The following is a 16324-nucleotide window of genomic DNA, read 5'->3' as shown; positions in this document are numbered from 1 at the left end:
CAAAAAAAAAAAAAAAAAAAAAAAAAAAAAAAAAAAAAAAAAAAAAAAAAAAAAAAAAAAAAAAAGAAAAAGAAAAGGTGGTACATATACACCATGAGATACTATGCAGCCATAAAACATGAACAAGATTATGTCCTTTGCAGGGACATGGATGGAGCTGGAGGCCATTATCCTTAGCAAACTAATGCAGGAACAGAAAACCATATACCACATGTTCTCGCCTATAAGTGGGAGCTAAATGATGAGAACACATGGATACATAGAGGGGAACAACACACACTGGGGCCTATCAGAGGGTGGAGGGTGGGATGAGGGAGAAGATTAGGAAAAATAACTAATGGGTACTAGGCTTAATGTCTGGGTGACAAAATAATCTGTAAAACAAACCCCTATGACACAAGTTTATCAATGTAACAAACCTGTACATGTACCCCAAACTTAAAAGTTAAAAAGACAATGAAGACTCCTCCCCAAAATAACAAGAAGACAAAAGCAAGAAAGAAAATAATGTATTTTCTACTGTTCTTTGGTGGAGTGTTCTATCAATGGCGATTAGATTGTGTTGGCCAATGGGGTTGTTCTTTTCTATATGCTTGCAGATTTTTTTCTAGTTGTTATTCTATCAATTGTTGAGGATTTTTCTATTTCTCATTTGAATTCTGTCAGTTTTTGTTTCACATATTTTGGAGCTCCGTTGTTTTATGCACTAGGATTACTTTGTCTTCTTGGCTAATTAGCTCTTTTATTATCCAATATCCCTCTCTGAACCTGGTCATTTTCTTTGCTCTGAACTTCACTATTTTAATTAACATAACAATTGCTCTGAACTTCACTATCTTAAATTAACATAACAAATCCTACTTTCTTTTGATTAATGTTTTCATGGTATATCTTTTTCATCCTTTTACTTTTAGCTTACCTGTATGATTAGATTTGAAGTGAGTTTTCTTATAGACAGTGTATAGTTAGGTTACTTTTTAAAAATTCATTTTGCCAACTTCTTACTTGGTATATTTAGACTTTTTACATTTAATGTAATTATTGATATGATATTGCTTGAGTCTGCCAGTTTATTTTTTATTTTGTTTGTTCTCTTTTTCATTTCTGTTTTTTCTCCTGTTTTTTTCCTCCTGTAGGTTACTTGAATATTCTTTAGAATTTCATTTGATTTATTTTATTTTATTTTTGTAATTTGTGTTTATTTGATTTATTGTGTTGTGGAGTGTACCACTTTGAATAACTTTACTATATTGCATATATATAACTTACTACATCTACTAGTGTCAACATTTTATCAGTCCAAGTGAAATGTGAAAACCTTACTTACTTACTTTGTGTCTCATTGCCCTCCCCCCATTTATAATTGTCTTAAATATTTCCTCTACATACATTGAAAACTATACCAGTGTATTCGTCTGCTCTCATGCTGCTGATAAAGACATACCCAAGACTGGGTAATTAAAGGAAAGAGGTTTAATTGATTCACAGTTCCACATGGCAGGGGAGGCCTCACAATCAGGCAGAGGGTGCGTGAGGAGCAAAGTCACGTCTTACATGGTAGCAGGCAAGAGAGGGCTTAGGCAGGAGAGCTCCCCTTTATAAAATCATCAGATCAGCCGGGCATGGTGGCTCACGCCTGTAATCCCAGCACTTTATGAGGCTGAGATGGGCGAATCATGAGGTCAGGAGTTCGAGACTAGCCTGGTCAACATGGTGAAACTCTATCTCTCCTAAAAATACAAAAATTAGCTGAGTGTAGTGGCAGGTGCCTGTAATCCCAGCTACTCAGGAGGCTGAGGCAGGAGAATCACTTGAATCTGGGAGGCGGAGGTTGCAGTAAGCTGAGATCATGCCACTGTACTCCAGCTTGGAGGACAGAGTGAGACTCTGTCTCAAATAAAACAAACAAACAAGCAGACAAACACACCCATCAGATCTCATGAGACTTATTGATTATCATGAGAATAGCATGAGAATGACCTGCTCCCATGATTCAATTACCTCCCACTGGGTCCCTCCCATGACACATGGGAATTGTGGGAGCTATAATTAAAGATGAGATTTGGGTGGGGTTTATAATATCAACCAGTCAGTGTTATAATTTTTGCTCCAACTGTCAAACATTATTTAGAAAACTCAAGAAGAGAAGGAAGGTCTACTGTATTTACCCATGTTTTTATTCTATTATTCATTCTTCCTCTCTAACGCTCCAAGATTTCCTTTTTTTTTTTAATCATTTTTTTTTTCTGTCTAGAGAATTTCCATTAGCCATTATTTCAGCGTAGGTCTGCTGGTGACAGATTTCTTATTTTTCCTTCATCTGAGAATATCTTTGCTTCTCCCTTTATTCTCAAAGGATATCTTCACTTGATAAAAAATTCTGGATTGGCAGTTATTTTTTCTTTCTTCAGGACTTGAGAAATCTTGTGACATGTCTTTCTGGACTCTTCTGGTTTCTGGTGAGAAGTCTGCTATTATTTGAATTGTTTTCCCCCTGTATGTTAGGTGTCATTTCTCTCTCACTGCTTTCAAGATTTGTACTTTGTCTTTAATTTTCAGAAGTTTGACTCTAATGTATCTTTCTGTGAAATTCCTTGGGTTTATCCTGCTTGGGGTTAGCTTAGCTTCTTGGATATGTTGATGTCGTTTTCCAAATTTGGAAGATTTTTAGCCATTATTTCTTGAAACACTTTTTTAGCCTGACCCTCTTTCTCCTTTCCTCTTGAGACTCTGATGATACAGATGTTAGATCATTTGTTATAGTTCCACAGGTCTCTGAGGTTCTATTCATTTTTCTTTCAGTTGATCTTTTCTCTCTTGTTCAGATTGGGTAATTTCTATCATTCTGTCTTTAAATTCACTGATTATCTGTCATATAACCTCTGTATTTTGCTGTCAGGCTCATCTTTGGAGTTTTTTTTTTTTATTTTGGTTATTGTATTTTTCAGTTCTAAAATTTATACTTGGTTTTTCTTTGTATTTTTTTCTTCTCTGCTGAGACTTCCTGATTTTTATTCATTTCAAGCATGTTCATAAATGCTTCATGAAGCATTTTTATGATGGTTTCTTTAAAATGCTTGTCAGATAATTGTAACATCTGTGTCATCTCAGCGATCATATCTATTAATTGTCTTTTCTTGTTCAAGTTGAGACCTTCCTGGCTCTTGGCATGAAGAATAATTTTTGGTTGAAAGATAAACATCTTTGTTATTATGTTATTGAGATGCTGGGTCTTACCTGAATGTTCTGTTTTAGATAGCATCTCTTGACATCACTGTGGCAGAGAGAATGAAGGGTGGCGCCTTGTTACTTCCAGGTGACACTACAAATCCAGGCTCTCTATTGGCTTCCATTGATACCTGGGGTGGAGGAGGGGCTTCCAATGACTGCTAGGTTGACGTGGGAATTCAGGCTCCTTCCTTATTAGGCTTCTGCCCATACAGCTGTGGCTGGAAGAAACAGGAATACTTTACTGCTCCCCACGTAGTCTCCACTGACACCATGGACGGGAGGCCTCATAATCATCACCACTGGGTGAAGGTGAAAATCTTGACTCTTCATCAGGCCTCCTCTGACACCACTCCAGTTGCACGAGGGGTGCCTCATTATTGCCAAATGGGAATGAAAGTCCAGGTTCCCCACATAGTCTCCACTGACAACAGGAGATGGGTGAGCAGAAATGAAAGTCCTGGCTCCTTATGTGATCTTCTCTGAAAACATCCTGGTGGGAGAGGGAGGTTTTGTGTTGCCTTGTTACAGGCTGGCAAGTGTGGAAGTACAGGCTTCCCATTCAGCCATTGCTGATGAAGATGGGGGTGGGGGCTGTAGTATTCTCTATTGTGTTTAGTTGGAGTAGAGCAGTTATTGTATAAAAGTTTTCTGTCTTTCTAGGCTGTCCCTTTCCTGGTTCTCTGGCTAGAGAGGTAGGCTTTTCTTCTATGCACCCACTGGACTTTCCAGTTTGCTGATTTCTCCAGCATCCAGGCTGGGATATTTGCAGCCGAGACAAAAATCAAACAAAGAAGGAATTTACCACCGTGTTGTTCTTTGGGCCCCAAGGCCCTTGGTTCATCTACCTTCTCCTTTCTCCCTTTCTGGGTCTTCTTATTTGTTTTATATATAATATCCAGGGGGTTTTAGCTGTACTTAGTTGTTGAAATAGGGAAAGATACATCTATTTCATCTTTCTGAAAGCAGAGGTCCTTTCTGAAGGGTGGTTTTAAAATGCTGTTTAATGGCACTTTGGGGTTCTGGTGTCTTACCTCAGGGGCTGCCATGGTGAGGAGAGGGTTTTGCAGAGGAGGATGTCAAGTGGCAATACTCTGGGAGCCCTTACCTGTGATTTAATAGAGCAGCTTTGTTGATTTTATATACTGGGGTTCTATCTAAGATCTCATGGACAAACAGGTTCTGCTCCTCAGAAGAAGTTGGAAACCACTGCCATAAACTATTGAAATGTCCTCAAATTCTAGCATTTTAGTTTCCAAACTCTCTCTCTCTCACTGTCTTTTACGCCTGAAAGAAGTGCAAAAATCTTTTGTCAAAACCATGTGTCTATGTTTTTAATTTGGGCAACATGGTAGCCATAACCATATGCCATGAAAGCAAAGTATCTAGGAAAGTTTCAGATATTTGCATACCTAACACAGATGTTTCATTTTGCTGTTCTTTCAGCTAATGGGACAGAGGAAAGGATTCAGTATCTGGAGGCCACATGCCTAGATGTGAGTCTTAACTAATCTCTAGCTGTATGGTCTTATATGAATGACAATTTCTCAAAGCTTCTATGTCCTCATCTGAAAACAGGGATGACAAGAACTAATTGTGTGATAATTCGTTCAATGCTAATGGACTATACAAAAGACACTTACTTAAAGGGTTGGCCTCTGCAACACTGTTCAATATAATAGTCACTAGCTATGTGTAGCTATTGAGCATTTGAAATATGATGAGTGTGACTGAGGAATTTAATTTTATTTGAATTAAAACTTAAAAAATGAATATTGATTCAATTATTGAAAAACAGGTATATTTGGAACACTTTAAGTATGAATATTTGCAACGCCTTCAGTATGGAACAACTATAGATGTTATGAAATCTAAATACAGGTCAAGTATTCCTGATGGAAATTTTGTGTCTGAGTTGTGTTGTGCTGTAAGTGTAAAAACACACTGGATTTTGAAGACTTAGTATGAGAAGAAGAATATAAACTATTGGTAATTTTTATTATCAATATTTAGTCCATGTTGGAATATTTTAGAAATATTGGATTAAACAAAATATATTTAAAAATGATTTCAATCAGTCATTATTATTTTTTAAAATTACATGTGTGGCTTATATCATATTTCTGTTAGACACTGTCCCTCTAGAGTGATCATCATATTACATATAATTTGGGTGAATAAACATATGCTTTTAAATTTGGTGTGACTGAGTGACTCGTTTAGATAGTTTTATCTGCTTAAGCGATTAAAATATATTTTCTTAAACAACTGAGCACTTGTGGGATATGTAGAATATTTGCCTAAAAGTTAGCTGACTGAGGGTATGAGAGAGAGGCTCCTCTCATTGGTGGGAATGTAAATTGATATATTCCTTACAAGGTGACCATTCATTCGTTTATTCATTCAGGAAATGGTTTTTGAGCTTCTATTGTACACCATATCTGAAGACACAGAGGTAAACAGATATGAGATGCCTGCCCTTCTAGAAGTTACTGGATATAAGGAACAATTCAGTGTTAGGTGTGCAAATGTCTGAAACTTTACTGAATATTTTGCCTTCATGGCATATGGTTATAGCTACCATGTTTCCCAAGCTAAAAACATAGACACATGTTCTTGAGAAATGATTTTTACACTTTTTTTCAGGCATGAAAGACAGTGAGGAAGATATAGATTGGGAGCCAAACTGTTGGAATTTACTAACAACTTGGAAAGTCAGTCACCGGAAAAATAATTACAGGAATAGTCATTTAGTTGCAATTGTGGTAGGTTCTTCAAAGTAAAACATCCTTAAAACACTCTTAAAATGAGCATGCCATTTGTACAAAAACTTCCTTCTTAGGAATTTATCTTAGAGAAATATTCATGGATGTGCCCAAAGATATATGTACAGGAATGTTCCCTGAAGTGTCAAAATAGCAAAAATACCTAGAAACCACCAAATATTCAACAATTAGGGATTGGCTATCTAAATTGTCGATTTGAAGGAATACTACATAGCCATTTAAAATCCTTTTGAGAGAGATATTGAATGACTTTAAAGTATGATCACAAAAGCAATATGTGTACTATGATTCTGATGAAATAAACATATAAATGCATGGAAAAGTACAAGCGCAATCTTCACCAACATGTTAATAGTGTTTATTTCTCTGGTGGGGCTCTGAGTAATTTTTTTTCTCTCCTTTGGCCTTTGTGAAATTTCTACATATCTTTTACAATGAACATCAATTAATTTACTATTCAAAAAATCAATATTTTTTTGAAAAAAATAAACTGAATCAGTCTATATTTCATTTCATAATTTTGTTGAATTGGGACAGAGGAATGGAAATGGAAAATGGGAATGCCAGTCTTACAGGATTTAATAGTTAATAAAAATTTAGACCATGTTTACTCTATATTCCTTGCTTGTTTGAAACAATTAACATTAAATCAAAAGGAAATTATTTAAAAATGAAAAAGATAGCAACCTCATCAACGTGAGTAGAACAGGAGAAAATTGTTTCTTCTGTGCTGGGCTTGTCATCATGAGCCAGATTTCCCTGCACAGTTCACTTTCTCAGGAGCCACATTTTATAAATTCAGATGCTTCAGAAATTCACAATAAAGGTGTTTGATCAAAGCTTGGATTTCACCTGTTTCAAAGATTAAAAGTCCTTTTCAACAAAATGGAGATTACTTGAGGCTTATAAATAAGTTACAAAACAAGAAGCAGCCTTCATTTTTCATCACCCGCTTGATACCATTGGGCTCATCCTGTGTTTCATAAGAGTAGGATTTTGGTTCTCTCCCATTTTACCTGTTCTTTGGGCTGCTCCTTCCATTGTCCAAGTAAAAAATTGCACAAGGCTGTTTCGAATGGAAATTTCACTGTATCACAAACTGTCTGGAGTAGAGATCTTCAAATCTGACTGCCCTGAGGACTACCTTAAGCAATAATTCAGCTTCCTTCCCTCAGAGAAAAAATACTTGCATTTGAACAATGACTAAAAGGAGGTTGGAAGTAGTTGAAGAGCGCCAGTGCAGGAGAGAATGCCAAAGGAATCAGGGAAGAAGAACTTAGAATAACAACCAAACCCAAACCAGCTTTTCTTTCCTAACTATTGTTTTAATGAAGATAACAGCCATTTGTACTTGCATGCTCTGTGCACCATGGTGGACAGATAACTACGGGTCACTGCCATGTAAGTGACCTCCGGCGGTTTTGAAGAAATGTCCAGTGAATGGGGACAAGGTCTAGTGAGGAAAGGTCATGAGGTCCTGGGCAAACAAAAACAAGCCAATAACAATAGCTGCTGCACTTACTGAATGCCTACTTTGAACCAGACACTGCTCCAGGCATTTTAAATAAGTTATTTCATTTGCAAATTTATTCTCAGAACTTTTACAAAGTAGGTCTTATTTGTTTCACTTTATAGGTGAAGAAAATGAAGTTTAGAAAAGTTATTACATAATATTAATACTATTACTACTAATGCTACTCTTGTGACTACTGGTCAATTTTATTGAGCAATTGCTATGCACTAGGCACATGCTCTGTATTTCTCTCTCATTTAATCCTGGAAACAACACAATGAAGTATTCACCAGAACATATACCTAGTGATCACAGATTCATATCCAATTGTGTTTATGTTTACTTCAAAGTCCAACTCTTTCTGTTGTACCCCTACAATGTCATCTGCCACCAATCATCTTTAACATGGTAGTATACTGATATGAAAAGTAACTGAAGAATGAAAGTGAAGTTGATTTTTCTTCCAGTTCTAAATTTGCTGTAGATTTCTTTGTGGGGGGTGTTGCTAATATATGTGTCACTAATTTTCATCCTCCTTTTTGAGGAGATAAAATTTTGGGGACTTGCATGTGTTGCAGTGTTTGTTTTCATCCCTTTCATTAAACAAAGAGCCCTTGGTTCACTCAATAATCCCTGGGGCTGATCCTTAATCTATTCCCAACCTGGGACTTCCTGCCAATCTAATGCTTAACGAGCATTGACCAGTCGATTGTTTTCCTTAAAAGCTTATTCCAAATCAAATCAGAAATTATTTTTTACCCCCAAATCAAGACAATAGAGATCATTAATCAGAGTCTTCTAGTCTATTGGGTTTGTCTCAAGTGAAGTAAAAGGAACCCCTGAGCCAAGCCATGCTTTCTCTCTTAGGCATATTTGTTCATTCCTCTTGCAGATTTTGTAGATTAAATGCTTATTAGAAAAAGTATTGTTTTGAATGTGGAAAAACTAGACCACCTTGAGGCCAGCCTCAGTGTGGTGGTACATTTAAAAGAATAACCTAGGCCAAGTGCGGTGGCTCATGCCTGTAATCCCAGCACTTTGGGAGGCTGAGGTGGGAAGGTAGCTTGAGCTCAGGAGTTCAAGTCCAACCTGAGCAACAAGGCAAGATGTTGTCTCTACTAAAGAAACAAACAAACAAAAACCTTGACTTCGTGGTGCATGCCTGTAGTCCCAGCTACTCAGGAGGCTGAGGTGGGAGGGCTGCTTGAGCTTGGAAGATGGAAGCTGCGGTGAGCTATGATCATGCCACTGGCCTGGGCAACAGAGCAAGATCTTGTCTCAAAAAGAAAAAGAAATAGAAATAGAGAAACCTATTCTAATTCCAAAGCCTTCAAGAGTGATGCAGATATTTTTTCAAATACTTAGCTAGCTTTTCTTTTCTTTCTCTTTCCTTTTTCATTCATTTTCAGCCACTCGCTCTAACAGGCATGTGTTTCTATCTATTCCCTTGATCACAATACAGTACCAACTATCAAAGCAGGGACTGGAGGGCAGGAGATGCAGGAGACAGACCTTGTACATTTATAATTGTTATGTGCGTGGGACCTGAGTATTATTGGTTTGTTTTTATTAATCATAGGTGATTTTAATGTGCAGTACAACTTAAAAAAACTTAAAAACCTCTGCTTTAAGGGATACATAGTTGGATTCTTCTGTTTCATCTCTTCAAGGATGTGGCAACTTTCCTTTTTGTCTTTCCTGCCTCTGTTTTGTTTTTCATATTTACTTTTCAATCTTTCACTTTTCCATTCTCATTTGTTCCCTCACACCTGCTTCCTTTCTAATCAACAGATGGGATGAGAATTCAGATACAAATTGTTTCTTTGTGAGGTGATCCTAGGAGATACCAGCAGTGGAGTGTGGAAGAAAGAAAGCACAGGGAAGGCAGCCAATAAGGATGTGTTATCAAGGGTGCCCACTCTGGGCAATGACAGCTAAGTCTGCTTTGAAAGATAAAACACATACCTGAGAGTTGGCCCATCCAAGGGGCACAGGAGCTGGGAGATTTATCTAACAGTTCCTGCCAGTCATTGGTTGAGGACTGTTCCCAGGAGCCCTGAATTCTCTGCCCCTTCTAGCCTGTTGTGTGTGCAGGAAGAGTGGGTGGTAACAGCCAAAAAGAGCCCTCAAGCAAAGGGCTACAGGTGCTGACAGTTGGAAGTCCAGCCAGTACACAGGAGAGGTTAGCTACATTGTACTCTTGTTCTCAATCACTAGTAAACAGATTCAGGTTCCGCACCTTTACCTCTACTCTGTTTTCCCTCAGCTTTTTTCAATTTTTTCATTATCTTATTTCATACCATGATGCCTCATACTTCATCTTTCCTCATTTTCTCTTTCTAGCACTCTCCTTTTTTGTTTAAGTCTACAATCCCCTCCCTCCTGGGCAAGTCTGCATAAAACACTGGTGGTTAATTAGGGTGACAGTAAAGAATGAGTGAATGGGCATGATCCACATTACTTCCAGATCTAAGCTCCAGTGTGTTTCCGAAACACGTATCTGGCCAATTCACTTTCCCAACTCTCTCAGCCTAAGACCTAGCCTTTGTTCTCTTTATGCCTTTACTATATTTTGCACATGGCTAAATCATCCTTTGACATCCAGCTCAAATATCACCTCCTTTGTTAAGCTACCATGCAAAGCCAAATTAATCACCCTTTCCTCAATGTTGTCATAATGTTGTGTGCAAACCTCAATTACATTGTAGTGCTCATCACAAAACATACTAAGTATTCATTTATATGCTGGTTGCCTCACACAGAACATGATCTTTGGGAAGACAAGTTATTTGTCTTTGTATTCTTTCTCCAAGTGGAATGTGCCATGAAAGTATGTGTTCCAAAAATGTTGGTAGGATTACATCAAAGTCATATTGAGTTGAAGTTGGTTTTGGAATATGAGCGTTGTTTTACAAGTATGCTAACAAACACATTTAGGGAAGATAAACCTAATGGATCTAGTAAGAAAAGCTTTAATTTGAAATTAAATTGGCCTGATACCTGAAAAGTGACAATGAAAGTTGAGAAGTGACTGAAACTTGAGAAAATATAATTATATATAGCCAAACCACACCTTGGAGGACAAATAATTGGAATATTTATTGTGTTAGAATAATTGTCACAGTTAACTGTTATTTGCATGATAAACATTAGTCTATCAATCAAAGAAACACCAGTGTACTGGATGTTGTAAAAATTCAAGTACATTAATCATAACAGCTTTCCACAATACAAGGTGGAGGTGGCAGAGATAAGTATTGGAGGACTTTGCCTCAAAGAATGGTGTAAAATAACTCCCCAAAAGAATTCGAGGCAAATTCTCCATTGAAATGAAGCCTTTTTTTCATTGCAGTCTTATCCTATAATTTTGCCTGTGGCATTTGACCTCCCTGATTTAATCAACTCATTAGCAATTTAACATCCTACTTTTCCTCCCTAGGATGTCATTTTACTTAAGCTGTGGGCGGAAAAAATAAACTCAAAGTTCTTTTTCTTTTCTCTTACTCAGCAACAATCAACATGGAAGACTTCTGTGATCAAATGTATGGGTTTTTTTTCCTTACCAGCAAGTAAGCAATCAATTCTGCAGCAGACACCAGTTTTGTGTCCTCTAATTCAATTCTGACATTACTGGAGATAGCATCAGATCTCCCAGGTTAAGAGATCAGTCCCACAAGACTGCCCCACTTCTGATGCCAGTTGCAAGCCCCAGTTTGTTTTACCTGTGCTTCTGACTGATTGGCTATAAATCAGGGATCCCATGACCCTCTTCTTGGGTTCAATTAATTTGCTAGAGCAGGTCACAGAATTCAAGGAAGCACTTAGTTATGTTTACCAGTTTATCATAAAGGATTTACAAAGGATACAGATGAAGAGATACATGTGGCAAAACATGTGAGAAGGGGTGTAGAGCTTCCATGCCTTTCCTAGTGGGTCACCCTCCAGAAAGCTCCATATGTTCACCTCCCTGAGGTCAGGGAGTGGGACTGAAAGTCCCAAACATCTAAACATGCCTTGGTCTTTCTGGTGACCAGCCCCCTCCTGAAGCTCCCTAGGTGATTATCTCTTTGAAACCTTTCTTTAATACTCTAGGAAGATTAACAGTAAGTTCCCTGGTACTTACATAGCATTCAGTTCCTGCCTCTCTTACACCACTAGTCAGCTTATAGTCTGGTTAGGTTTATCTGTCTTCCTCACTGTGAGACCCTCAGGGTTCAGGACACTTCTTATTTATCATTGCATTGCCAGGCCTAGTTCATCACCTATCACAGAGGAGGCTCTCAGTAAATATTTGTTGAACAAATGAATGGAAGTTTAGAACACTGAAACAGCTAAGAATTGAATAAACAATGCTTTTACTAGGGGGCAGAGAGACCTTATGGTGTGGGAGTGGGAAGAAAGAATTTGATGTGTTAGTCTTCAAGGACTGGGCCTGAATCAACTTGAGTTTCATTTGAGAATTAAATATGTCTATACCAAAATCAGTGAAGAAAACTAACCCAATTTTGGTAAAAATGTACGTTACTTATTTGAAATTTGCAATGCCTATTTTTTCCATGATAAAATGGAAATTTTAAGATGTTTCATCTGAGGGAGATGTGTAAATACAGTACGAATGAAGGAATTATGAATATTCATGAGGGATTATTACTATATTAATAGAAAAATGAGTCAGGTCCAAATGCGTTCAATCTAGGCCATAATTGCTCGCTGACATAAAGTGTGAGCTCTAAGGAAAACTGCTATTTCAAGTTTTATGAAAGCACATTATCCTTCAAAATATTTTAATTAAAATAACTCAGTAAAGCACTTAGAATCAAATTCAAAGTTTTTTCCCCCTTTTTCCTAATGGGGTGGTAAGGAAGAAAGTAGGTCAGAAACAGCTCTTTGGAGATGAAGGACAACACGTCTCACACCAGCCTCAGAAGTGCCAATTGCAATTAACATCTGGCAAACCACATAGTTCACACTGTGTTGGCAAGTCATTTTCTACTGCTGAACTTTCATCTTCCAAATTTCTGGGCCTTTTCAAGTTAAATGTTTATGATAATACTTTACTTTTACTTTTCAAGGAGATTCTAGGTATCTGTCTAATGTCTGACCTTGTTCCCAAGGACAATGGGATGGCCTTGGGTACCAAAAGAGGCAGGGGCCACTGGGGCTTTGTGAGAGCCAAATCATAGATCATGGCATTCAACCTGATGGAATGTGGCACGAATCTGTCTTTTCTATTGTGCAGGTATGTTTGAGGGTTTGTACTAGCTACTTAATAGTTTGTAAGATTGACATGATACCTGCCTTCTAAAGTCTATCTACACCATGACTCCTTAACCTAGAATTAATTCAGGGGGTTTAAGGACTTAAATGTTTCTTTTCATTTCCTATAACTGAAATTTAGTATTTATTTCACTTATGAATATTGGTGATGGGCCACAATGTTGAGAAGTTGTGTCACTGAGGGGTTAGCATGTGAACTGTGGAGTCAGGCTTCATGGGGGTCACTTCTACTCCATCAATGACTAGCTCTGTGACCTTGGGCATTCACAGAATTTCTTGGTGTCTCAGTTTCTACATTTAAATGGTGAAAATAATAGTACTACCTAATTTATACAATTTTGTAATGGAATAATTGATGTCACTGAAACACTTACCACATTCAATATGGAAAACCTTAGCTATGTCTTAGCCTTATTATGTCTACAATTCTTTTCCAGCTTATTCACGTCTCATGGATTTCATCATGGCTTAAAGTCTCCAAACCCTTTTCTCTCACAACTTTGACTATTATCCTTTTGTTTGGATTATTTTACTGCTTTAATTTTACTTTTTAAAAGAGAATTTGAAGAATTCATATTTGAGGGTTTTTGGCTTGGTGAAACAAAACTCTTCAAATATAGGAGAGTTTTGCATATTTACTGTCAGGAGATAAATAATGAAGTAAGAATTGAGACCATATACTAGAGGTAATCGTGCATATGTTGATTTATAAAAGCATTCAATGAGTATTCTGGTTACTTGTATTTTGAAACTAATGCATTTTTAAAAAGATATTGCTTTCATTCTAAATCAAATAGGGATAAGGAAATAATGTATGCATTTGTATTTGCTAAAAAAACTGTAGTTTGGAAACTAAAAAGAAGTGAAAAATTTCAAGCTGGGAAATAACTTTTTTTCTTCTTTTTTTACTGTACTTTAGGTTCTGGGGTACATGTACAGATCATGTAGGGTTGTTGCATAGGTACATACAACAGAGGAATCAAAAAGTGAACTAACCAGTACCATATATAGGAACACCAATCTATATGTGGTAGACCAGGGTTTTCTCCAGAGTGGTCTGCAGAAAGAATGAACCTGGGGTGGGGCATGCCCTATGACCTAGAATGATGCTGATGTAGACGTGTAGATGCCAACTGATGACATCTACATGTCTACATGTCCTTTTCATAAGGACACCAGTTGTATTGGATTAGGTCCCACTCCCTTATGACCTCATCTTAACTAATTACACCTGCAATGACCCTATTTCCAAATAAGATCACATTCTGAGGTACTGAGGGTTAGGGCTTCAACATATAAATTTTGGAGGGGGAAGAAACAATGATTCAATTAATAATATTTACTAATGGGAAAGATAACAATTATAGTTTTAAAGGTTGGCTGTGCCCAGATGCAGGGTGCTAATGGATAAACTCTTCTCTTAGATAAAGCGTGGACATAAAATGTATTCAGAATTAGCAAGAATCTTTTTAGCCACTTTCTTTAACCAAACTGGATTCTTCTCTTTGGCCTGAAGACATCCCTCTGATCTACTTTCCAGAATCTTCTTATGTCAATGCATATGCTTCTCTCTAAGGCCTTCCTTGGCCTATGCTGCTTCTTTGCTTCTATTTGGGGATAATTTTGGCCTTGGCAGCAGGTGACCTAACACTGCCAGAACCACTTAGTGCATGGTGACTAGAAGAAAGCATTAGAAGAAAAGTCAGGAACTAGGCAAGTGATGTGTCCAAATGGCAATATTGAAGTAAACTGTGTATATCAAGAATTACTATCTTTCAGGTTTTCAAAGCTGATGTTTCCCTGGTTCTTATTTCTTCAGGGCCTCAGGAGTGATTTTCTAAGGTCTAGCTCAAAAACAAACCCAGGTTTTTTTCTCCCCTAAAACTTAATTCAAATGTTAAAGGACAGCAAACCTGTTGCTTCTACGTGTCGTGATGATTTTAAAAATACACATGAAATAATACTTGGCAGAGAAGAAGAACGTTCATGCTGCCATCTGTTTAGGCCACGTGGTTGTGACTCCAGTTTTTTGATGATCACAAATACGGGTGTGGGATTAATCCAATGCCAACTCATATCTTGGTTTCTCAAAGAGTTTTTTCTTTTTTTTACTTCTGGATATTTGCTATATTCAAAGAGTAAATGGTAACTGAAACCAGCCTTGGGTCTAATGCAGCTGTCCCGGAGTTATGTTTCAGTATTTGTGTGGGCTACATTCATAATACACTTTGTAAGAGCTTAATATAAATTCTTGGAACTCAGATAATACCTCTATGTCTATTAAAAGAAGTTAGAACTTTGGGATTTAAGATGAGGTTGCTTGGCAATAATAACACAGAATAAAGCAAGTCACCTTAATGCAAAGCAATTATGTCTTCTACAAGACAGACTGTCAAAATTTAAGGAGAAAAGCTTTCATTAAAAAAGAAAAAAAAACTTGAAAAACACAAGTTACCACATGGAGGAATGAATTTTTTAATCTCTAAAGCAAAATTTTACTTTCAATAATTTAGTAAAAGAGAAAGCAATAAATAATAATTATGATTCTGTGTTATTTTATTGTTGAAAGAGTTGAAAACCTACCATCCTGTGTTTTTCATGCAATTACAAAGAATTCTTTTGAATGATTTTTTTTTCACATGTGAAAAAAACAGTCATTCTCCACAGGAAAAGAAAGAAGGTTCAGGAGAATTAAGTGACCCAGAGAACACTTGAATGACTCTACGTATCAGATGTTGGCAATCTTCAGCTGTAAAGGGAATATAGTACATATTTTAGGATTCATGGACCATGCCATTTTGGTTGCAACTGCTCCACTCTGCATTTGTAGGGGTGAAAGCAGCCATAGGTAACAGGTAAATGAGTGGACAAGGCTATGGTCCAGTAAAACTTTTTTTACAAATGCAGGCAGCAGTCTGTGGTTTGCCAGCCCTTGCTATATATTCTTAGGAAGAGCTTTATGATCAAGTAATAAATAGTGAAAATAATACAGAATTTGGTGCTTTATAACCTTTTAAATAATTTCATATATTTTTTCATTGGAGCACTCTAGATTTCAACCCTTTTCCCATCACTGAGGGAAAAATCTTTAATGAACATTGTAGGAGAGCCTCTACCAAACCATGAGTTCCTTGAAGAAATGTTTCATATCTTATTTTCCAGTACCTGGCAGTGTTTATTGAATTGAATCAGTGCATTTCCTATAAACTCCATGTACTTATTGTGTTTCCTTGCCTTTTCCTGTCTCAATGATGCATTTCACTCTCCCCAGCAGCTATTCCCTTGACCCTGTACACATTTGGAATCTTCCATATTTATGCTGAGCATCTATATGTATTCCTAAAGATATTTCAGTTGACCTAAAGAATTAGGGTGGAGTCAGTGGGTTTTCTCCCTCATATCTAACTGGCCGATGTGGACCAAGCTCATTGAGCATCTATCATTAGGCACTTAAAAAGGAAAAGGACTATTTATACAGGCACAGTGGACAAAAAAGGAAAAGACAAAATCCCTTATTCCT

The sequence above is a fragment of the Cebus imitator genome, unplaced genomic scaffold, assembly GCF_001604975.1.
Source record: "Cebus imitator isolate Cc_AM_T3 unplaced genomic scaffold, Cebus_imitator-1.0 Scaffold128, whole genome shotgun sequence".
NCBI lineage: Eukaryota > Metazoa > Chordata > Mammalia > Primates > Cebidae > Cebus > Cebus imitator.
The sequence above is the reverse complement of the archived record's forward strand: the minus strand, read 5'-3'. Positions refer to the sequence as shown.